This window comes from Tamandua tetradactyla, chromosome 5 (genome assembly GCF_023851605.1).
Source record: "Tamandua tetradactyla isolate mTamTet1 chromosome 5, mTamTet1.pri, whole genome shotgun sequence".
NCBI lineage: Eukaryota > Metazoa > Chordata > Mammalia > Pilosa > Myrmecophagidae > Tamandua > Tamandua tetradactyla.
This window is the reverse complement of record NC_135331.1, coordinates 172,427,665-172,451,603: the sequence shown is the minus strand read 5'-3', so window position 1 is coordinate 172,451,603 and position 23,939 is coordinate 172,427,665. Positions and strand designations below refer to the sequence as shown.

Here is a 23,939-nt window from a genome sequence, read left to right as displayed (position 1 = left end):
TTTCTCTCTCAACTGGAGAGATATTTGGCAAAAATGGCTATGTCTGCTAGCTTTCTCTCCAGGCTTCTTGCTTCATGAAGCTCCCTCAGGGGTGTTCTCTTTCTTCATCTCCAAAGGTCTCTGGCTGCATGGGGCTTTCTTAGTTCTCATGGCTCTGCTTCTCTCCAAAAGTTTCTTCTTTTAAAGGACTCCTGTAAACTAATCAAGACCCATCTGGAATAGGTGAACTCACATCTCCCTCTAATCAAAGGTTAATGCCCATGATTGGGTGTGTCACATCTCCTTGGATATAATTGAATCAAGTTTCCAATTTACAATACAAAATAGGGCTTAAAAGAAGTGGCTGCCTCCACAAGATGGATCAGGATTAAAACATGGCTTTTTTAGGGGACATAATCCTTTCAAACCAACACAGGCTGGGAAGTAAATCCAACAAAAATACAGGGGATTTCCACCTCTGTAAAATTTCTGGGTGTCCAGTGGTGTGGGGCACGTTGAGATATCCCTTCTAAGGTAAAGGATAAGCTGTTGCATGTGGCCCCGCCTATAACCTAAAAAGAGAGGCACAATGCCTAGATGGCCTTCTTGGAGACAACATGTTCCTCATTTAGATGTGCTACTCCAGCTCATTTACCAAGTGACAAGAAAAGCTGCTAGTTTTGAGTGGGGACCAGAACAAGGGGAGGCCTTCTGACAGGTTCAGGCTGCTGTGACAGTCGCTCTGCCATTTGGGCTATGTGATCCAGCAGATACAATTATATTAGAAGTATCACTGGGAAACAGAGATGCTGTCTTGTGCCTTTGACAGTATCCTATAGGAGAATCACAATGCGGGGCTTTAGGATTTGGGAGTAAAGCTTTACCATTTTCTGAAGGTAATGACTCTCCTTTTGAAAAACAGCTTTTAGCCTACTACTGGGCCTTAGTAGAGACTGAAAACTTAACCGTTCATTGGCTACCAATTTCACATGAAATCTGAGTTGACTATAATGAGCTGGGTGTTATCTGACATACCAAGCCATAAAGTTGGACATGTACAGCAGCACTCCATTATAAAATGGAATGGAATATATGAGATAATGCTCGTGTGGGTCCTTAAGGCAAAAATAAGTTATGTTAGGAAGTGGGCCAAATGCCTAAGGCCCCCACTTCTGCCACATTACCTTCTCTTTCACAGTCAAGAGCTATGGTCTCTTGGGAAGTTCCTTGCAATCAGTTGACTGAGGAAGAGAAAATTTGGGCCTGGTTTACAGATGGTTCTGCACAATATGCAGGTACTGCCTGAAAGTGGACAGAAGCAGCACTGCGGCCTCTTTCTGGGATATCCCTGAAAGATAGTGGTAGGAAATCCTGTCGGTGGGTATAACTTCAAACAGTGCACCTGGTTCTTCATTTCGCTTGGAAGAACTGGTCAGAGGTGCATTTGTATACTGATTCATGGGCTGTTGCTGATGGTTTGGCTGGGTGTTCAGGGACTTGGAAGGAGTATGATTGGAAAATTGGTGACAAAGAAGTCTGGGGAAGATGTATGTGGCTAGACCTTTCTGTGTGGGCAAAGAGCATGAAGATATTTGGGTCCCATGTGAATGCTCATGGGAAGGTTTTAATAATCAAATGGATAAGATGACCAGTTCTGTAAGTCCTTTCTTTCTCCAGCCACTCTTCTCATTGCCCAATGGGCTCATGAATAAAGTGGCCATGGTTGTAAAGATGGAGGTTATACCTGGGCTCAGCAACATGGATTTCCACACATCAAGGCTGATGTGTCTAGAGCTGTGGCTGAGTGCCCAATCTGCCAGAAGCAGAGACCCATCTTCTGTCCCCAAAATAGTACCATCCCCAATGTGATCAACCTGTTACCTGGTGGAAGGTTGATTACACTGGACCACTCCCATTATGGAAGGAACAGTGATTTATTCTAACTAGAATAGACACACACTCCAGATATGGGTTTGCTTTCCCTGCCTGCAATTCTTCTTCCCAAACTACCATCAGTGGATTTATAGAATACCTTATTCACCATCATGGTATTCCATACAGCATTGCTTCTGATCAAGCAACCTACTTCACAGTAAAGGAAGTGTGGGAGTGGGCACAGTCTGATGGAATTCTCTGGTCTTACCATGTTCCCCATCATCCAGAGGCAGCTGGGTTGGTAGAGCAGTGGGATGGCTTTTTGAAGACTCAATTATAGAACCTTCATGATAACAATACCTTGCAGGGCTGAGGTAGTGTTCTTCAGGAGGGTGTGTATACTCTGAATCAGCATCTACTCTATGGTGCTGTTTCTCTCATAGCCAGGACTCATAGGTCCAAGAATCAAGGGGTAGAAATTGGAGCGACACTACTCACTGCCACCCCTAGTGATTCACTAGAAAAATTTTTGCTTCCTGTCCCTGAAACATTAAGTTCTGCTGGTCTACAATGGAGATAAAGAAGAGTTTTCCTGGAATACAGGAGATCCCCTAGGGTGTATCTTAGTATTACCATACTCCTGATTTCCTGTTGGAAAAGTCCAAACACCTAATCCAGGTAGGGTAACCAACGGCTCAGAATATTAATATAGTACTTGTATTAGTGCTATACATGTGTTGTGTTATTGCAAAATATTAATCAGGCCCCATACAACTGCTTTCCAAGTAAGCTCAGACAAAACACATTTTCATTCATTCCAAAACCTGAAAACTTAAGATCTGCTGGTCTACAGGTCTCATTTCCAAAAGGAGGAGTGCTCCTACCAGGAGACACACAATGATTCCATTGAATTGCCTACTTTTATGAACTTTATCCTGTTATGAAAACTTGTGCCTTTAGAAATGGTTATTTAAGATGGCACTCTCGATGCCTGAGCTGAAAGCCAAATGGTTTTAGAGAAAGGGCATGGAAATTGAAGAGCAAGCCAAATCTTTCTGGCAGTTGAAGGAATGCATGGAGCCTGGGCCTGGAGAGTTCTGTAGTTGGGCTTCATGAGGATACCCTGAACGGGAGAATCCCTTTGGATAAGAATGGAACATAGATCTCCAAAAGCGAATATTGCAGTTTAGAAAGTAAACTAGTATAGATACAACAATCTGAGTTTCATCTTATCTGGGATCAACTATTTAAGACAATTTGTTGTGACATTCCTTATTTTAAAAGTTTAAATGAAAATTAATGATGCTGTTTAACATTTAGCATACAACATTAAATATGATTTAACAAAAGAGGCATTATTCAGGTAAGAAATTAGATAAACTTTCCTTACTTATAAAATGAAAAACTTTCTGACAAAAAGGACAATCCTTCTCCTTTCCAGTATTTCTATGTCCTCACCATCTCCCAAGCAAAGAATGTTGGCTCTGTGCCTGATCCGTTTACCTACAAATGCTGCTGAACTCCTTAGTATCTTTTTTTTTTTAATCTTAAGGAAGGTTTATTTATTTTTAATTATGAGAATGGTATTGTGGCTATGTTTTAAAGATAATCTTATTTTTTAGAGATACATTCTGATATAGTGGAAGGGTGGTAGGTAGGGATATAGATGAAACCAAACTGGCCATGACTTGATAAATGTTGCAATTTGGTGATAAGTATGTGGGCTAACTATACTATCCTATCTATTCTTGTATATGTTTGGAAATTTACAATATAAAATGTTTTTTAAGGTTATTTGAAAGGGAGTAATAACATTTACTTGAAAGAAGTCATAGTTATTCCCCTATAAAATATTTAGAATCATCTTTATGGCATTACAGTATTTGTCCATTTGAGTGAAACCTTAAATTTCTGGGGGTGGGGTGCCTGGGCTGGGATTCCATGTGTCTTGCATGGCAGGTGAACATTTTACCACCGAACCACCCATGCACCCCCTTAAAAATATTTCTGATTGAGATTTTGATATGTTGCGCTGTTTTATTATGGAAGGGCTGCTTTCCTCATCATTTTCTCCCCACTGTGGATAAAAAAATCCACATATTCATACCTATGCATTCTTTGGGCCATGGATATGCCTTTCTAGGGATTATATCTGCTCATGTAAGACACTGGAATGAGATGGAGGAGGTGAGTGGTGGGAAGAAACACTTTTCTGGTGGGTAACAGTAAGGCAAGGGAAAGACTCCTAAGAATCTTAGGAGTAAGATTATTAGCTCAGTGGTTTCCAAGTTGACGTGGTTAGTAGTTAGGTTATTTATCCTGCATCTCCACATAGTTCTCCAAGAAGATTCCAGTGGATCATCTCTTAGTTAATTATTGACAACATTTCTTGTTCACTTTAAGGGCAGTGAAAACTTAGGGCTCCCTTTCAGGCTACTGTGGGTCCTAAGTAGCACTTGTATTTTTCAGAGGAGTCAGAAACACTTGCTTTTGATGGTATTGACAGGGCTGTGGCTTCTCCAGTAGCCTCTGGGCAGGTTAGTGATGAGATGATTACATCCATGTGGGTGGTCAGGTAACCTAAGGTGGTGAAAAGGATTTCATAGGGCTGAATAAATAAATAAACTTGGAAGTTCTTTTTTTTGGTGCTTGGACCAGGAAAGCCCTGTATCTAGTATAGCAGGTGAGCATTCTATCACTGCACCACCCATGAATCCTTGGCAGTTATTTTTGTAGACTCCACTCTTTCAGCTGGAATGGATGTGTTGGTTTGGGGTCCAATCTTGGCCTGGAAGCCTGCTGAGGCCCATGGTCCTTCAAATTTCAGTTTGCATGTATATCATGATAATTGGAAGGGCTTCAGGCCATTTGAATCTGTTTTGTTGCAAAGTTTACTCAGTTGTTGCTTTGTGGTCTCTTTGCTGATGCAGAATATGTGGTTGAAATTTGATGTTTGAGTCTTTATAAGCATATTGGAAAATATGTCCTGAAAAATGAGAAGCTTGGTCTGAGTCTACGTTAAGATGAATTTTCCAGGGAGGAAATAGAACCTTTTTTTTTTAATCAAAGGTAATTGTATGTGTTTTCCTGCAGGGTGAATGCCTTGGGCTATCCAGGGAATGGTTAATTATCTCTTACTGCCCACTCAACCACCCTGAAACAGTGGCTTAAAACAACAACTTATTCTTTTCATGACTCTGTAGGGTCAGGAATTAAGTTCAAGCTTGGCCAGCTATTCTTCTGTTCCACATGACAAAGGCTGGGCTCTCCCACTTACCCGCCTTTAGCTGGCAGCTGGGCTGGGCGGCAAGGTATCTTGGTGTTCCTTTTTATGGCCTTTTATCTCCATGTGGTTAACTTAGTTCTCTTCACAGCATGATAGTCTCAGGTTAGTCCCATTTCTTCCAAGGTAGTTGGTTTCCAAGAGGGCATCAAAGTGGAAGCTGCCAGTTCTGTTGAAGCCTAGGCCCTACTGGCACCATGTTGCTTCTGCCATGTTCTTTTGTTCAAAGAAAGTCACAAGGCTAGTTCAGATTCAAGGGCAGGGAAGCAAACTTGACATCCTGATAAGTGGAACAGCATGTATGTTCAGGAAGGGTAGAAGTTCAAGGAAACCATCTTTTTAATAATCTACCACAACAATTCACATCCCTCCTGCATGTAAAATGGACTCACACCCTGCCTTAAGTCTCCATTACTGCATCAGTTTGAAGTCCAGGACCTTCTAAATAAGTTCCAGATTCAGTGGAGGCACCTCCTGAACAGCTGCTGAGGTATGGTTCCTCAGATGCAGAGGGTTAGTCAGATGGCTGGACTTGGAACTAGAAATAGTTCCTCTCTTAGAAACTTCTTAAAGGCACCCAAAGCTGTGTGGAGTATTGTACCAGGGTCCCAGAAGCACAAGGCTTGCTTGCTTCTTAGGACCTTTTGGTCCCACCAGAGCCACCAAATTGCTACTGGACAAGGATGGTAGATTCTTTTGCCCGTTGTGCTTAACTGACCAATTCCTTTTTTTTTTTTTTTTGAGTTAAAAATTCAGCCTCTTGATTTTTCCCTATCATTTTTACACAGCAGGTGGTAATTATTTGACTTATTTTGTTTTCATTTCTTGCAGCCTCTTGGTTTCTTTTTGAGATCTCCTCCAATATTTCTTCCATTGTCTGTGCTTCTTTGCCCTTGTCTTAAAAAGTATCTACATCCTATTACTCGAAACTTCAGTTTCCGCACACTTAATCACTCCCTGTGAAACATGCCCATTGTAACCTTCATCGCCTCTGACCTGCAGCATTCCAGATGCTTCCTGTGAGACACAGCCCAGGCACTGACTTCTTAGTTACAGGAAGCATGATTCTTTTTTTTTTTCCTTTCTTTTCTAGAGCTTGAAATGCTAAATATTATAATAGTGTAAAAATACATGACGTTATCTCTTGATTATTGGAAGGGTGGTCCTTGTCCTTTTAGATTTTTCTTCTCTTCTCTTTGGTGACTAACTTCCTGATCCTTCATTTCACTTGCCACCCTTTAACCAGAGGCTGATTAGAAACTTAGATATGTAGTGAAATGTAATCATTTGTTGGCATTTCTAATGAAAAAAAAATTGGAAGCCCACGAAAACTATAGACAACCTTTGATCGTGTCCTCTATTGGAGGAAATTTTGTCCCTCATTTCCACAATAAGAACTATTTAATATTAATACTTTTAAAAATGGAATTTGATGCCCACATTTCAAACTCAATGTGCTTGATCTTCTGCAAGCTTACAGCTCTTCAAACAAAATCATAAGACTGTTAAAAGGCAATTCGGTGGGAAACAGTGATAAAATCATTTGTCATGCCAAAGGCTCAGTCTCATCTACAGGGGAAAGAAATGACATCATATCTTAGACTGATACAACTGACTAAAATCCCAGTCAGCAAGAAGACGATCTGTTATTTCAAACTCACTCATTCAACAAACATTCTACATCAGGCACTATACTAAAGAGACCAACTTTATATCAGGCAGTGTACTAAAGAATGAGGAAGAGGATGCAGGAGAGAGATATGCAAGACATTATGGTATCACGAAAGAGGGACATTCAATTCACCTTGGGGGCTTGCGTGTCAGGAAAGATTTAGGAGATTATCTTTTAGCTCATTCTCAAAAGATGAGTAGGAGTTAGGCAAGTAGGGAGTGTTGGCAGAGGTGAGGGGAAGATAAGAAGAGATAGGAAGAAAGCTGAGCAAAGGATGAAGGCAAGAAATTGTATCCTGTGTGGGAAACTACAGGCATTTCAAGGTTTCTGAAATATGAAATGTGAGACTGAGTGGTGAAAAATAAAAGTCATGAGATCGAGTGGCAAGAAATGAGGGTACAGAGGCGGGCTTTAAGATCCATATCAAAGAGCTCGGACTTCATTTTGAGGTGATAGAGAAACATTGAAGAAATGGACATTCTAGATGTCACTCTAGTGGATAATGGAAGATGGAATCAATGTAAATGCGACCAGTGAAGAGGCTGGCATGGTGTGCAAGGGCGAGACGAGAGCCTTAATTATGATAGTATTAATGGGATTATAAGAAGGGAGAGATTTTAGAAAGACTTTGATATAAAATCATTAGGACTTTGTGACTTAACTGATTAAAGATGAGGACTGTGGGAGGTGGAAGGATCAAGTATGACACCTGGATGTTTAGCATAAATATTTGTTTGAATGGCAGTTTCACTAATTTAGTAGAGAATACAGGAAAAGGAAGATGTTTAAGGGAGAAATCGATCATTTCAGTTCTGGACATGTTGAATTTGAAGCTTTGCTGTTTGTTTTGATAGAGAGTTATCCAACATATGAAAATTGAGCATATAAATCTGACTCACCAAAGATTTGAATTTGGGAGCCATTAGCAAACATGGTCCTTGAACTAGAGGTATAAATGAAAACAGACAGGGAGAAGGCATAGATAGAAAAGGTTGAGAAAAAGCTGTATGCCTGACAATTATATTGACTGGCTGGGCAGATACAAAGGGGCCTTCCAAACAACACAAGAGAGTCATAGAAGTAGGAGTACTGGGAAGATGTAGCAGCATGGAGACGTAGACAGGGGAAAATTTTAAGAAGCAGGAGGTGATTGATCATCAGTGCTAAAATCAAATTGCCTTCCAGCAGAGATAAAGACTGAAAATTATCCTTTAGATGTGGAAACTTAGAAAGCGCTTGTGACCTTGGGGCAAACAATCAATTCCAGTTAATTAATGGAGCGCGAGTCAGATTGCACTGAAGTCATAAGCCAATGGGACTGTAGGCTTCACTGCTGGGCAATTTGGAGAAGGGCATAAAAAATTTGGATGGTAGTTCAAAAGAGAGAATGGGGTCAAAGGAAAACATTTTTAAAAAATTATTTTTAATGATGAAAGGAGAGTTTGTACATATTCAGGAGAGGGTATAGAAGAAGGAGCCAGAAACTCAATTCTTCAGTGGCTGCCATCTACCCCCTCACTCTGCAGAGCTCAGGTGGACAGAAATGCAGAAACCTGAGCTTTGACAGAGCAGAGTCTGCTTGATCTAGTTTTGTCAACCACAGACACTTGCTAATGAAATATGTTGTTCTCTGGTTTGCATATTACTTGGGGGTGAGTTGGGTAATTAAATGGATTAGTTGAGAAGATATGATCTAATTCCTTCATGTCTATAGGATAATCTTGGGATAAACAGATCAGATGGAAAGTTAGGAAGGAGAATAGGCAAGGATATTAACAAAAAAATACTAACAAAGGCAATGTTTACTATGAGTGAATTAACTGAAAAATTGAATGTGCTATCTAAAGAGTTTTTGGATTAAACTCGTCATCCTTTATTAACATGGATAACTGAGGCTCGCTTGCTTCTACTCTATACATTTACACTATTTTCACAATAAATGTACAATCCGATGACTTCCTTTTTCCTTTTCCTTGTATATAAGGAAAGGAGTCCCCGTCCTGCCCGCCAGCCCTGCGGGAATCGACTCTCCCCAGTGCACCCCTCCCGGCCGAGGTTGGCATGTACCCCGCCCGGACCTTGCAGTCAGGGCGCTGCGGTCACTCGGCCCGGCCCGCCGCAGGGCAGCAGTCAAGCAGCCCCGGCCCGACAGGCCCGGAGAGCAGGCGACCCCTGACTGGACGCCTCCGGGAAGCTGGTGTTCTTTGAGACTCTGTTCCTTGAGCACAGAGCGATCGTGGGCTTTGTACAGCATTTGCTTTTTGCCTTTTTTTCCCCCTGTATTAATTAGGGTTCTCTAGAGAAACAGAATCAACAGGGAACACTTGCAAATATAAAATTTATGAAAGTGTCTCACGTGACCGTAGGAACGCAGAGTCCAAAATCCACAGGGCAGGCTGCGAAGCCGATGACTCCAATGGATGGCCTGGATGAACTCCACAGGAGAGGCTCACCAGCCAAAGCAGGAATGCAACCTGTCTCCTCTGAGGCCTCCTTAAAAGGCTTCCCATGATTGCATTTAGCATCACTAATGGCAGAAGACACTCCCCTTTGGCTGATTACAAATGGAATCAGCTGTGGATGTAGCTGACGCGATTGTGACCTAATCCTATGAAATGTCCTCATAGCAACAGACAGCCAGTGCTTGCCCAATCAGATGAACAGGTACCACAACTTGGCCAAGTTGACACCTGTCCCTAACCATGACATCCCCCCTCATGGGCAGGCACTGGGAATCGAACCCGGGTCTGCGGCATGGCAGGCGAGGGCATTTGCTTTTTAATCTGCAGGAAATACATCGAAGATCTGGCCAAAATCCTGAGTTTTTTTTTTTTTTTTTTTTTTTTTTTTTTAAATGAGAAGCAAATATCACCCTTACAGTGAGTGATTGGACCGTCCTTCTGCCATCCTAGTGAGTCTTTCTGCAAACTGACTGGGTCAAACTGACATGAAATCTATGTTGATCCCGTGAGAGAAATTTCTAAAAGGTTGGGAATGAAAAGAGGGGAAGACATTGCCTCCTCAGGTAACTGCATTCATTTTATGCACCGCGATAGGAATAGACTGGGACAGAAAATCATCAACTCTGTACTGCAGCTTGTAGGAGTTCGGCTTGTGAACGTTACAAGAAAACCTTCACTTACCCGTGTGCGACTCAATACCGAATTTCTCCTTTTCAGTTGGATCCTGGGATATATGGCTTTAAATATTTGAGATGCGGTATCCTTGTCTTACTGCTGATCCTTTAGTCTTCAAGGAGTTATGAAAACATACAGAGATAAAGTGACAATTGAATTGTATGTGGAGAGGCTGTAAAGTTATATACAGCTATTAAAAGTACCATTCTTAACATTTGCTTACATTATGGTATATCCATCCAATGATCTTTTTTTTTTGTCATTAAAATAATATATTTTGTGAAGACAAGGGAAAATAACTCAAGACCATATTATTCACTGAAAAAACAGGATATTAAATTGTATGAACAATATAATCTCATTTTATATGCATGTGCTTATATTTTTTGGTATGCTTAGCGTAAATAAAAAAACAAACCAGAAAATAAAACACACCAGAATATTGCCAGAGAACTGTGTCTACATGGTAGTATTACAGGGTTTTTATTTTCTTCTCCATACATTTCTATATTTTCCAACTGCTCTATAATGAGCATATTTAATTTTTTAGGCCAGAAAAAGATTGCTAAAATTATATGAAGACTATATTCCTATATAACAAGCTCCATAAAGTTGCAAATTAAATGGGCTGCTGTCCACATTTTCATCCTGATTGCTTTACTAGGAAAAAATATGGCAAATGAAATACCTTTCATACAGTTTATGTTCAAAGCATCTTGTCACTGCACACCCACTATCAATTTCACTAATTTGTTTTTTGTAAAAGGAAAAAAAATTTGCTTTAAGTATTTAAGACATATTTAAAATATGATCTATATGCTTTTTAAAAGGAAATTTAAAATTTGTTCAAACTAGAAAATCTTTTTTTTCCCATTTAAAAAAATATTTTTATTGACAGATCTTTAGAAAATCTTTTTAACTTGAATGTACACTGTGGTTTGGTTATATACATTGCTAGATACCTGCTGTGTCACCTTCAAATTGCGTTTACTTAGAAGATTATGGTCATCATTTATTTTTCTAGAATCTAAATATGTTTTAATGATGTGTACCAGAAATTCTGAAGAAAATACAGCTAAATTAAAATTGGCAATTATTAACAAGCATAATACTGCTTTGAATTTATAGTACTTTTTTATAAAGCTTAGGAAGTCACACAAAGTATATATTTATTGTCTCCAAATATTTGAATGTTTTCATGTGTATGTGCATAGACAATTATGCTTATAATCACTAAAAGTGAAATTTCTCTAAAAACTTACAAAAAGTAGTCTATATTTTTTCAAAAAGATAACTCTGAATACATCTAAGTGACAGGTTTGCTGGAATGAAAGGATATTGGTTAATGGATGAACCATGTTTGGATACAGTCTTAACAGATTTTGAAAAACAAAAAATGAGGTCCTTTTCTTCTTTGTGATCAAAACTAATATTCAGTTATTTTTCATTTCTGGTCTAGGCAGGCCTTTAAGCCTTTACAGATATTTTTCCTGTTCTATTCTTCTGCAGGATTCCCTTGCTTTATCTGTAATAGATGAGATCCTGCAAATTTGTCTATACCTCTTTGGTAAGTAAAATCTTATTTAAATACTATAAGTGAATCATTTAAAGAAATCCTGCAGCAAATCTTTTCATAAACTCAAGTCATTTTTAAACGGATCTGTATGGGAGTTTGGAATCCTTGTGAACAGTAGACAAAGTCCTACCATTGACAGAACATAGGAGAACTTTACTCAGAATCTCCTCCAAATATATTTTGGTGAGTCAAGCCCTGCTCAGCTGCAGAAGGCCCTGGGAGCCAGGGCTGAAGTTTCTTTCATCCCCATGCAACTCCCCTGAGTTGGATGACAAATGAAGCAAGATGGTCTGAGAGTAGGCTAAACTTGGACAAATATGGTCCAGAGCACAGAAGTGTCTCGGACAGTAGAGCTTGATCATAGACGATAAACAACTCTAGCACAGAGCACAGTCTAGAATGGCACTTGGGGCAAAGGTACAAGACAATCCCATAACATAAGGGCTAAATGGAAAACAGGGCCAGGTTCTGCAAATGTCACATGTACTTACATGTCTAAGAATAATTTTCAGGATGGAGTAATCTGGCTTTTCCCACTTTTGCAGACATATACAGGAGAGCAGTTGTAGCAGATTGCCTGTTCAAATGGAAAAGAAAATTTACATTGTTCTTTGAGTAGTACAGTTTCTAAATGTGACTTTAAAAGTGTATCTTACATGAAGTTAGTTCTCAGATACTCTAATAGTTTTATTGCTAAATTTTATGAGCACAGTTGTATTTTATTTGTCTGTATTTTTGCCTCCAATTGCACTTTCTTTGCTCTGATTTTATCCTTAGCATTAATACCTTCTGTCAGACATACTCAACATAGTTTCTATTAGTATACTCCCCACTGGACATGATTTATCTTTCTTTTTTATCCCCCCAAATGAGATATCTTTCATGAAACAATTTGACAGGAATGCCATTCATTTTATTTATACATTCAGATGCAGAATTTTAGTGTAACCTGATCTAAGCATTCATTTAGTTTTCCTTGTCTTTAATTACAATACCTAAAATTTTTGCCATTTATTAAAATTAATGAAGCACTTTCACATTCACTAGTATAGTCATTTTTCACAATTATCCCAAGAAGAAGTACTATGAATTCCATTTCTCAATAAGGAAATTGACGCTCATTAAAGGTAGTGTAACTCTGAGTGGGTGGGTCAGGAACCAATAGTCAGTTGAATATTCTCCTAGGGAGTCATTCAAGCTATTTCTGAAAGTAAATTTAACAACTTCCCATAGTTAGTTTGAGACAACCAGGATGAGAGTTGTTCAACAGGTGACTTAAAGAAGAAGAAAAAGCAACCACAGAGCAGCAACGTCTCAGGCTGCAACCCTGACCCCTAGACAAATGCCTGCTGATTGTAAGGCATTATAGCACCCAGCCCCCAGCCACTTCCTCATTTTTATCAGAAGCTTTTTTAAAAGAGATTTTTAAAAATAGATTTCCTGAGTCTCTTTAGACGTGTGCATGGCAAAGATGGTTAAAAACTTACTTTGCCAGGGCTTCTATAACAAAGTACCACAGACTTGTTGGCTTATTTGTGAGAAACTTATTGTCTCATAATTTTGGAGGCTAGAAATCTGCAGTTAAGGTGAGAGCAGAACCATGCTTCCTCTGAAGCTTGGAGGGTTCTAGTGGTGGCTCGCCAGCCAGCCATAGCATAACCCAATCTCTGCCTCAGTCACGTGGCTGTCTCTCTTCATCTGTTTCCTCCAGTGTTCAACTTTCAAATCGTATTGGATTAGGGTCCAACCTAATCCAGTTTGATATATGTTCTAGTTTGCTAGCTGCTGGAATGCAACACACCAGAGATGGATGGGCTTTTAATAAAAGGGGATTTATTTCATTAGTTCTTCAGAGGAAAGGCAGCTGTCAACTGAGGTTCTTTCTTATGTGGGAAGGCACAGGGCGATCTCTGCTGGCCTTCTCTCCAGGCCTCTGGGTTCCCACAAATTTCTCCAGAGTGATTTCTTTCTGCATCTCCAAAGGCCTGGGCTGAGTTGAGCACTGAGATGAGGTATGCTGAGCTGCCTAGGCTGTGCTGCGTTGAACTCTCTCATTTATGCACCAGCCAATTAAATCAAACATCATTCAGTACAGCAGGCACACCTTTTAGTTGACTGCAGTTGTAATAAGCAACAGATGAGATTCATGTACCACTGGCTTGTGTCCACAGCAACAGAACTAGGTACCATCACCTGGCCAAGTTGACAACTGAATCTAACTACCACAGTATCATATTAACTAATTACATCTTCAGAGAGCCTATTTATAAGTTCAGGTTCACAGGCCTGGGCATTAGGACTTGAAAATATCTTTTGTGGCTGGGGTAGGGGTGGGGCACAATTCAGTCCATAACATGTTGGCTTGTGGGATTTGGCAGCTCTAGGGCTCCTGAGCTCCTGGGCTGAGGCTTGCACATATGTGTGAACAAACACACCCATATACAAATACATGTACATAGGTATGCAAATTGATTTAGTGAAAATAAAAATGAGAGATGATGTTGGCTATTTTTGATCCATTATTTAAAATTGTCTAATAATTACCTGACCTGCATTTAATCCTCTTCCTCCAAATAACAAATTAAAAAATGTTACTGTTACAACGGATTAATCACTGCTAAATATTTATCAAATCATGTATTAATTAACCTTGAATGCAACCAGTGTAAAAGGAACAGAGCAAAAGGAAGTCTAGGCTATAGTGTCCTGGTATATAAAGATTTCACAATGGAGAGCAAGCAGTGACTGTTTAATTATGAAGCAAATTCTCAAGAAGTTATTATTTTCTTAAATCTTGCCTCCAACCCCCCACCTCTGTTTGTTGATTTTGGCCCCAGTAGATTTGGTTTACTAAATACCCAAAGGTATCTAAGCCAGAAGTGAAGTGGCAGCCCTGTGCTCTTTCATTAGCACCACGTAGTTGAGGTGTGTCGAGGGGCCATAGAATGTCAAATGACTACATCTCCAGGTGTGGAATCTCTTTAGCTCTCATTATATTGCTGATCTGGGATATAGTTTCAGTTCAGGCAAAGCAGTGAACTTCATGTCTAGGCATCTCCCCTGTGAAATTACATTATCGTGGCTGCTAGTTTTGCTCAATGCTCATTGCCAACCATAGAGTTCCAAGAAGGAGGGGGGTGCTTTTATCTCCCCAACTGATGAAGGCTCCAATGAGACAGCCAGTGAATATGTGAAATCACAATGTACCCTTCAGGGATGAGGGATTCAGAAAATGAGCAATCAGGTAATAAAAACATCAAGACAAAATTAATAACTTTTTCTCAAGCATGTACAAAAGTAGCAGCCTCTGTAGAGAAATTACATTGTACTCTGGATTAAAAAATCCCAAGGTTTTATTGGCAATCCTTTTTCTATCTCTGAAAAGGAAAGTCTATCTTGTTCAGACACCTGTAAATTACATAAAGTTCATCATTATTTAACTGAACACAAGAATTATATTGTGTGTGCCATAAGTGTAGATTAGATTGGCTCACAGACTTTCAGGAACTCTTAGGAAATACAAATGAAACTCCACTACACATCATCCTGTATGTGGGCCAACTGGGATCCTCATCTGTTGCTGGTGGAAATATAAAATGGTACAACCATTTTGGAAAATATTTGGCAGTTTAATAAAATTAAAAGACATTTACCCTATGACTAATACCTTCCACTTTTAAATGTATATATTCAAGCGAAATGAGTGAACACACCCATAAAATTCTTTTATAAGAATATTTATCACAGTTTTATTCATAATAGCCCCCAAAAGGAACCGACCCAAATACCCATCAGCTGAAGGCTGGATAAACCAACTGTGATAGAATCATACAATGGAATATCACTCAGCAATAAAAAAGAATAAACTACTAATACACTCAAAAACATTGTGTTGAGCGAAAGAATCCTGACATAAAAGAGGACAAGCTGGGAGGCCACGGTGGCTCAGCAGGCAAGGATGCTTGCCTGCCATGCCAGAGGACCTGGGTTCGATTCCTGGTGACTGCCCATGTAAAAAATAAAAAAATAAAAAATAAAAAAAAAGAGGACAAGCTATATGATTCTATTAACATAAAATTAAAAACAGTTAAAACTTATCTGTGTTGATATAGTGCAGAAAAGTGAAGAGGTAAAGAGGTAAAAGCAGGGGTGAGGGCTATGGGCAGCACTATTGATTATAAAGTTGCTGAAGAAACTTTCTGTAGTAGTGAAAATATCCTATATCTTGACCAGGCTATATTTGTGTATAATGTAAATAAAATTTCATCAAGCTTTACACCTATGGTTTGTGATATATATATATATGGTACAGTTCTGGTCCTGAATTTTTAAATTTTTGCTTTCTTTTCAATAGATTATTTTCAGAACATTCTAGATTTACAGAAAAATAGAGAAGACAGTAAGTACAGTGTTTCCATATACCCAAGGCCCAGTTTCCCCTATGATTAACATATTACATTAGTATGGCACATTTATTACAAATAATGAGCCAATATTGATATACAATTCTTAACAAAGTCCATAATTTGTATAGAGTTCCTTAGTTTTCACCTAGTGTCCTTTTTCTGTTCCTTCTAGGATGCAACACTGCATTAAGTTGACGTGTAGCATTAATTTTTTTTTCTATATTAGACATGTTGTGGGTTTATGGAACAATAATGCATAAAATACAGGATTCTTATATAACTCTCTATTATTTACACCTTAAATTGGTGTGGTACATTTGTTACAATTGATGAAAGCACAGTTTTATAACTATACAATTAACTATAGCCAATGGTTTAACTTGGAGTTCATTGTTTGTGTTGGGCAGTTCCATGGATATTTTTTAAAAATGATTATTCTAGAAACATATGCAACCTAAAATTTCCTCTTTTAAACACATTCAAAAATATAATTCAGTGCTATTAATTGCATTCATGATGTGGTACTACTATCACCACTATCCATTATCAAAACTTTTCCATTTTCCCAAATGAAAACTCTGTACATTTAAGCCTTAACCCCCTATTCCCTATCCACACCCAGTTCCCTGGTAATCTATATTCTAGATTCTGACTCTATCAGTTTGCTTATACTAATTGTTCCATATTAGTGAGATAATGCAGTATTTGTCCTTTTGTGTCTGCTTTATTTCACTCAACAGGAAGTCTTAAATGTTCTTGCCATGTATTAAGACTTCATTCCTTTTCATGGCTGAATGATATTCTATTGTATGGATATACAATATTTATCTATTCATCAGTTGATGGACACTTGGGTTGCTATAGAAGCAATAGTGAATAATGATGCTGTGATCATTGGTGAGCAAATATCTTTCCAACATTGTGCTGCCAGTTCTTTGGAGTATATACCTAGTAGTGGGGTTGCCAGGTCCTATAGTAGTTCTATACTTCACTTTCTGAGGGACTGCCAAACTGTCTTCTATAGTGGCTACACCATTTTACATTTCCACAAACAAAGAATAAGTGTTCCCTTTTCTCCACAGCCTCTCCCACACTTTGTAATTTTCTGTTTTTTTCTTTAATAATAGTCTTTCTAGCATCTGCAAAGTGGTATCTCATTGTTTTAGTAGTGTAAAGTTGTTCATAGTATCCTCTCATTACCTCCTTTATTTCTGCAAGGCCAATCATTATGTCTCCTCTTCCATTTCTGAGGAAATTTATTTATTTGCATCTTCTCTCTTTTTTTTTGTCAATCTCACAAAGGGTCCATCTTACTGATTTTCTCATAGAACCAACTTCTTGTTTTGTTGATTTTCTCGATTGTTTTCATGTTCTCAATTTCATTTATTTCTGCTCTTCATTATTTCTTTCCTTTTGCTTGCTTTGGGATTAGTTTGCTGTTCTTTCTCTAGTTATTCCAAGTGGACAGTTAATTCCTCGATTTTTGTTCTTTCTTCTTTTCTGATATAGGCATTTAGGGCAATAAATTTCCTTCTTAGTATTGCCTTTGCTGCATCCCATAGATTTTGATATGTGTGTTTTCATTCTCATTTGCCTCAAGATATTTACTGATTTCTCTCATAATTTCTTTCTTTACCCACTAGTTGTTTAACAGTGTGTTGTTGAACCTCCATATATTTGTGATTTTTCTGGCACTCTGCCTATTATTGATTTCCAATTTCCTTTATGATCTGAGAAAATGTTTTGTATGATTTCAATCTTTTTGAATTTATTGAGACTTGCTTTGTGATCCAGTATATGGTCTATCCTTGAGAATGATCCATGAGCACTTGAGAAAAAGGTGCGTCCTGCTGTTGTGGGTTGTAATGTTCTATAAATGTCTGTTAAATCTAGCTCATTTATTGTATTATTCAAATTCCCTGTTTCTTTATTGATCCTCTGTCTAGATGTTCTTTCCATTGATGAGAATGGGAAATTGAAGTCTCCCACTCTTGCGGTAGATGTATCTATATCTCTTTTCAGTGTTTTCAGTGCTTGCCTCATGTACTTTGGACCATTCTGGTTCAGTGCATAAATATTTATGATTGTTATGTCTACTTGTTGAATTGTTCCTTTTATTAATACATAGTGTTCTTCTTTGTCTCTTTTAAATGTTTCGCATTTGAAGTCTAATTTGTTGGATATTACTATAGCTACTCTTGCTCTTTTCCGATCATTATTTACATGAAATATCTTTTCCCCACCTTTCACTTTCAACCTATGTTTATCTTTGGGTCTAAGATGTGTTTCCTGTAGACAACATATAGATGGGTCCTGTTTTTTAATCCATTCTGCCAGTCTATGTGTTTTGATTGGGGAGTTTAATCCATTAACATTTAGTGTTATTACTGTATGGGCAGTACTTTCTTCTACCATTTTGCCTTTTGGATTTTATATGCCATATATAATTTTTCTTATTTTTACCTTTACTGATAGTCTTCATTTCTACACTCTCTCCACACCTCTCTCTCCTGTCTTTTTGTGTCTGTCTCTAGTGCTCCCTTTAGTATTTCTCTCAGAGCTGATCTCTTGGTCACAAATTCTCTCAGTGATTTTTTGTCTGAAAATGTTTTAATTTCCCCCTCATTTTTGAAGGACAGTTTTGCTGGATATAGAATTCTTGGTTAGCAGTTTTTCTCTTTTAGTACCTTAAATATATCATCCCACTGTCTTCTCACCTCCGTGGTTTCTGCTGAGAAATCTACACATAGTCTAATTGGGCTTCCCTTGTATGTGATGAGTTGCTTTTCTCTTACTGCTTTCAAGATGCTCTCTTTCTCTTTGACATATGACATTCTGATTAGTAACTATCTTGGAGTATGCCTATTTGGATCTTTTCTGTTTGGGGTACGCTGCTCTTCTTGGATCTGTAATTTTAAGTCTTGCATAAGAGTTGGGAAATTTTCAGTGATAGCTTCCTTCATTAGTTTTTCTCCTCCTTTTCCCTTCTCTTCTCCTTCTGGGCACCCACAACACGTATATTCATGTGTTTCATGCTGTTGTTCAATTCCCTGGGTCCCTGCTCATATTTTTCTAGTCTTTTCTCTATATTTTCTTTTGCTTGTTGAATTTCAGATGTCCCATACTCCAGTTCACTAATCCCATCTTCTGCCTCTTGAAATCTAACACTGTAGGTTTCCATTGTTTTTTTCATCTTTTCTACTGTGCCTTTTATTCCCATAAATTCTGTGATTTGTTTTTTCAGACTTTCAATTTCTTCTTTTTGTTCATTCCTTGCCTTCTTTATATCTTCCCTCAATTCATTGATTTGATTTTTGATGAGGTTTTCCATGTCTGTTCGAACATTAATTGTTTCAACTCCTGTATCTCATTTGAATTGTTGTTTTGTTCCTTTGACTGGGCCATATCTTCAATTTTCCCAGTATGTTTCATTATTTTTTGTTAGCATCTAGGCATTTAATTACCTTAATTAGTTTATTCTGGAGATTGTTTTCACTTTTTTTACCTAGGATTTTCTTGCTGGATGACTTTGTTGTCTATCTGTTCTTTGACATTCAGTTCAGCTTATTCTAGTCCACTAGCTTAGGTTTAGTTTAACAGATCAGAATTTTTCAGTTCTTGTTTTCTTGTTTCTTGCGCTGCCTGTATGGTGCCTTTCCCCCCCCTCCCCCCCACTTTGGAGGGTCTACTTAGGTGTTATAGACCCCAGCCAGATTATCCCAGACCAAACTGGCCTCCTCTCAGGAGGAAAGTGTCACCTGCATCAGTTTTCCTTGAGGGTGAGACCCAGCAGGTTGAAAGGATTTCCTATGTAGCCTTTGGACTCTGTTTTTCCTATCCTGCCCAGTATTTGGTGCTTTTCTGCCTGTGGGTCCCACCAGCATAAGTTGATGTGGTACTTTTAACTTCAGCAGACTTTCCCTGCTAGGAGCATGGTTGAGACAGAGGAGAGTTTGTAGGCTGGCTTTAATCACTTGGCTTTTCCAGACCCTGGGGTCTCAATTACTTGAGGGAGGGAATCCACCTGAGCTGGGACCCACCCCTCTCCTGGGGAAGGCAAAACCACCAGACAAACACACAAAGAAGCTTAATTCTGCCTATGCCTGGGGCAGTTGGAGCCTGAGAAGGCCTGCAGCTGTATCCAAAGAGTAGTTAAGCTGTAGAAACACAGCCACAAAAAAAAAAAAAGGAAAAGAAAAGTCCTTTTTAGAGCAGGACCTCCATACCTTGGGTTTGCCAATCAAGAGCTTAAGTTGGTATGTTGCTTTGTGTTTCTCCAAGTCCTTTATGCCCCCTCCTTTCCTTCAGAGCCCAGACTCTTTCAAGTATTATGTGCTATCCGATCCAAAAAAAACTCTGTTTTTTTTTTTTTTTCCCCTTCTTTCTTTTTCCATCAGCCCTGCCCCATCTGTGCCGGGGCAAAAACCAGCAACCTCAGCTTTTACTCGAGGTCCAGCTGTGCTGGGGGCCTATTTTTAGTAGTCAGAATGTGTTAATTAATTCCACAATTGGAGCTTGGTTGCACTCAGCCTCTGCTGCTAGTAAAGTCTCTTTTCTATTCCCTCTGGGAAGCAGTCTGTGGGGGAGGGGCACCAACCACCGTGGTTTGGGAAAATTACGGTTTTAGGTGGGCTTGCAGCTGGTCCAGATTGTCCAGACTGGGGTACACTGTGTGTCCAGTCGCTGACGTGACCCCAGCAGTTGTTCTGTACTGTTCCTGGCTATTTACTAGCTGCTCTGGAGGATGAACTAAATCCCACACCTCACTAAACTGCCATCCTGACCCCACCCTCCTTATTGTTGTTTTGATTTGCATTTTCTTAATGACTATTGATGGTGAACATTTTTTTCATGTGTTTTTGCTTATTTGTATATCTTTTTTTTTTTGAGAAATGACTGTTAAGCTCTCTTGCCCATTTTTAAGTTGAGTTGTCTTTTTGTTGTTCATGTGAAGGATTTTTTTTTATATATTCTCAGTATTAAACCCTTATCAGATGTGTGGTTTTCAAATGTTTTCACCCTTGTGTACATAGTCATTTCACTTTCATGATAAAGTCCTTTGAGGCACAAAAGTTTTCAATTTTGATAAGGAGGTCACATTTATCAATTTTTTTTCTTTTGTTTCTCATGCTTTGGATGTAAAGTCAATAAAGCATAGCTTAACACAATATCCCGAAGACACGTCCCTGTGTTTTCTTCTACTTTTATAGTTTTGGTTTTTATATTTAAGTCTTTAGCCATTTTGAGTTGATTTTTATATACAGTGTGTGCTGGGGATCCATCTTCATTATTTTGGAAATGAAAATTCAGTTTTCCTAGAAAAATTTATTGAAGAGACTATTCTTTTACAATTGATTGGGCTTTGTCCCCTTACCAAAAACTTCCAGCTTCTGGCCAGCATGAGAGACCATGCAAGCCTCAGTTTATTTGGACAATTTAAACAAAAACATGGATATGAGACTCAATCATACAATTTGTATCAACAATGTGAGTGACAAAAGTAGAAGTGAAGAATTGAAGAGATTCCTGTATGTCCTGTTTTCTCAGTGTGGCCATGTGGTAGATATGGTAGCTTTAAAAAGTGTGAAGATGAGGGGGCAGGCCTTCCTTCTATTTAAGGAACTGGGTTCATCCACAAGTGCCTTGAGACAGTTACAAAAATTTCTATTTTATAGTAGACCCATGTGAATCCAGTATGCACAAATAGATTCTGATATGATATCTAAAATGCGTGGCATGTTTGCTGATGAAGAAAAGAGAAAAGAAAAGAAGAAAGGCAAAACTGTGAGATAGACTGCAACAACTGCATACAGGAAGCTTGGTCTGGTAACAAATGCAACTAACACCCAAGGAAATACAGCACCACATCCTCAGGTTTCTGATTATCCTCCAAACTATATTTTATTCCTTAATAACTTACCAGAAAAGACTAATGAGATGATGTGATTCATGCTGTTTAATCAGTTCCTCAGTTTTAAGGAAGTCCATTTGGTATGTGGAAGGCATGACATTCCTTTTATTGACTTTCAAAATGGTGGACAGGGTGGAGCTGACAGGGATGTGTTACAAGGATTTAAGATCATAGTATCCCATGCCATGAAGCTCACCTATGCCAAAAAATAACATCTGGGATAGTCTTCTTTAAAGGACTTGGTGTTATTTATAGTGTTTGTTTTGATAACATTTTGGTCAGGCCATTTTTCATAGTTGAAGACAGGACATAATGAAAGCAAAATTTTTGTGAAGGACTTAAAAATTATCCAGTCTTTCTTTAGCCTTCATGAGTTGTAGAATAGAGGCCTTGATTTTGCACCATAAACTTTTATTTGTATTAAAAAGAAATCAATTGGCCATAAATGTAAGGGTTGATTTCTGAGCTCTCAATTTGATCCTATTTTTCTACATGACTGTCCTTGAGTCAGTAGCATGCTATTTTGATTGCTATTGCTTTGGAATAAATTTTAAGGTAGGGAAGTATGAGTCTTCCAACTTTTTCTTCTTTTTCAAAATATGTTGACTATTTGGAGCCTCTTACCTTTCTATATACATTTGATGATTGGTTTTTCCATTTCTGCAAAGAAGGTTGTTGGAATTTCGATTGAGATTACATTGAATCTGTAACTTGCTTTAGGTAGAATTGACATCTTAACGCTATTTAGTCTTCCAATCCATGAACATGAAATTCCTTCTTTGATTTCTTTCAGCAATATTTTATAGCTTTCTGTGTACAAGTCCTTTACATCCTTGGTTAGATTTATTCTTAGATATTTGATTCTTTTAAATGTTAATATAAATGGAATTTCTTTCTTCATTTCTTCTTCACATTGTTCACAACAATTCTGTAGAAACACTGCTGATTTTTGGGTGTTGATCTTTTACCCTGTCACTTTGCTGAATTCATTTATTAGCTCTATGAGCTTTGTTGTGAATTTTTCAGGATTTTCTTTATATAGTCTCATGTCACCTGCAAATAGGGAAAGTTTTTCTTCTTCCTTTCCAATTTGGATGCCTTTTATTTCTTTTTCTTGCCTCACTGTTCTGGCCAGAACTTCTAGTACAATGTTGAATAACAGTGGTGACAGTGGGCATACTTGTCTTGCTCCTGATCTTAAAGGAAAAGAATTCAGGCTTTCACCTTTTAATATGATGTTAGTTTTGGGTTATGATATTGAACAAGTTTCCTTCTAGTCCTAGTTTTCTAAGTGTTTTTGTCAAAGAGTGCTGAATTTTGTCAAATGCCTTTCTGTGTCAATTGAGAAAATCACATGGGTTTTATCCTTCATTCTGTTAATGCAATGCATTACATTAAATGATTTTCTTCAGTTGAACCACCCTTGCATACCTGGGATAAAGTCCACTTGGCTATGTAGTATAATTCTTTTATTGTATTGTTGGATGCAATTTGCTATTGTTTTGTTAAGGATTTTTGCATCTATAGTCATAAGAGATATTGGTCTGTAATTTTATTTACTTGTGGTATCTTTATCTGACTATGATATGAGAGTGATATTGGCCTTAGGGAATGAAATGTTTTAGTTTGCTAGACTGCTGAAAGCAAAACCATGAAACGGGTGGGCTTTTAATAATAGGAATTCATTAGCTTACAAGCTTACAGTTTTGAGGCCATGAAAATGTCCAAATCAAGGCTCTTTTAAGAAAATGCTTCCTTCCTGAAGACTGGCTGCCAGTGATCCTGGACTCTGCCAAATGGGAACATGGCAGCATCTGTGGGTTTCTCTTTTCTCTTCTGGGTTTCATTGCTCTCATCTTCTTGCTTTTGTGGGTTTCTTTTTCTCTGTATTCATCCATTTTATAAAGGACACCATTAAGAAGACTAAGACCCACCTCACGTCATGCCTTGACTGAAGCAACTTAATCAAAAGGTCCTACTTCAAATAGGCCTACACTTACAGGAATGGATAAGCTTTAAAAACATGATTTTCAGGGGGTACAAAATACTGTTTCAAAACACTATACTCCTCTTCAATTTTTTGGAAGAGTTTCAGTGGGA

General features: G+C 38.4%; 1 long non-coding RNA gene and 1 pseudogene across 2 annotated transcripts in view; both read left to right on the top strand.

Moving 5' to 3' along the window:
* LOC143682880 (uncharacterized) overlaps positions 1-23,939 on the top strand; it is a 151,155-nt gene that overhangs the window by 43,994 nt on the left and 83,222 nt on the right. The window contains exons 1-2 of one of the 2 annotated variants that reach the window (XR_013175342.1): positions 9,659-9,834; positions 11,456-11,513. This is a non-coding gene — a long non-coding RNA (uncharacterized LOC143682880). Of the gene's footprint in view, positions 1-9,658; positions 9,835-11,455; positions 11,514-23,939 lie in introns of those variants that run through there. The other variant, XR_013175343.1, reaches the window with a different exon arrangement.
* Positions 21,377-22,117, top strand: LOC143682879 (U2 small nuclear ribonucleoprotein B'' pseudogene; annotated as a pseudogene).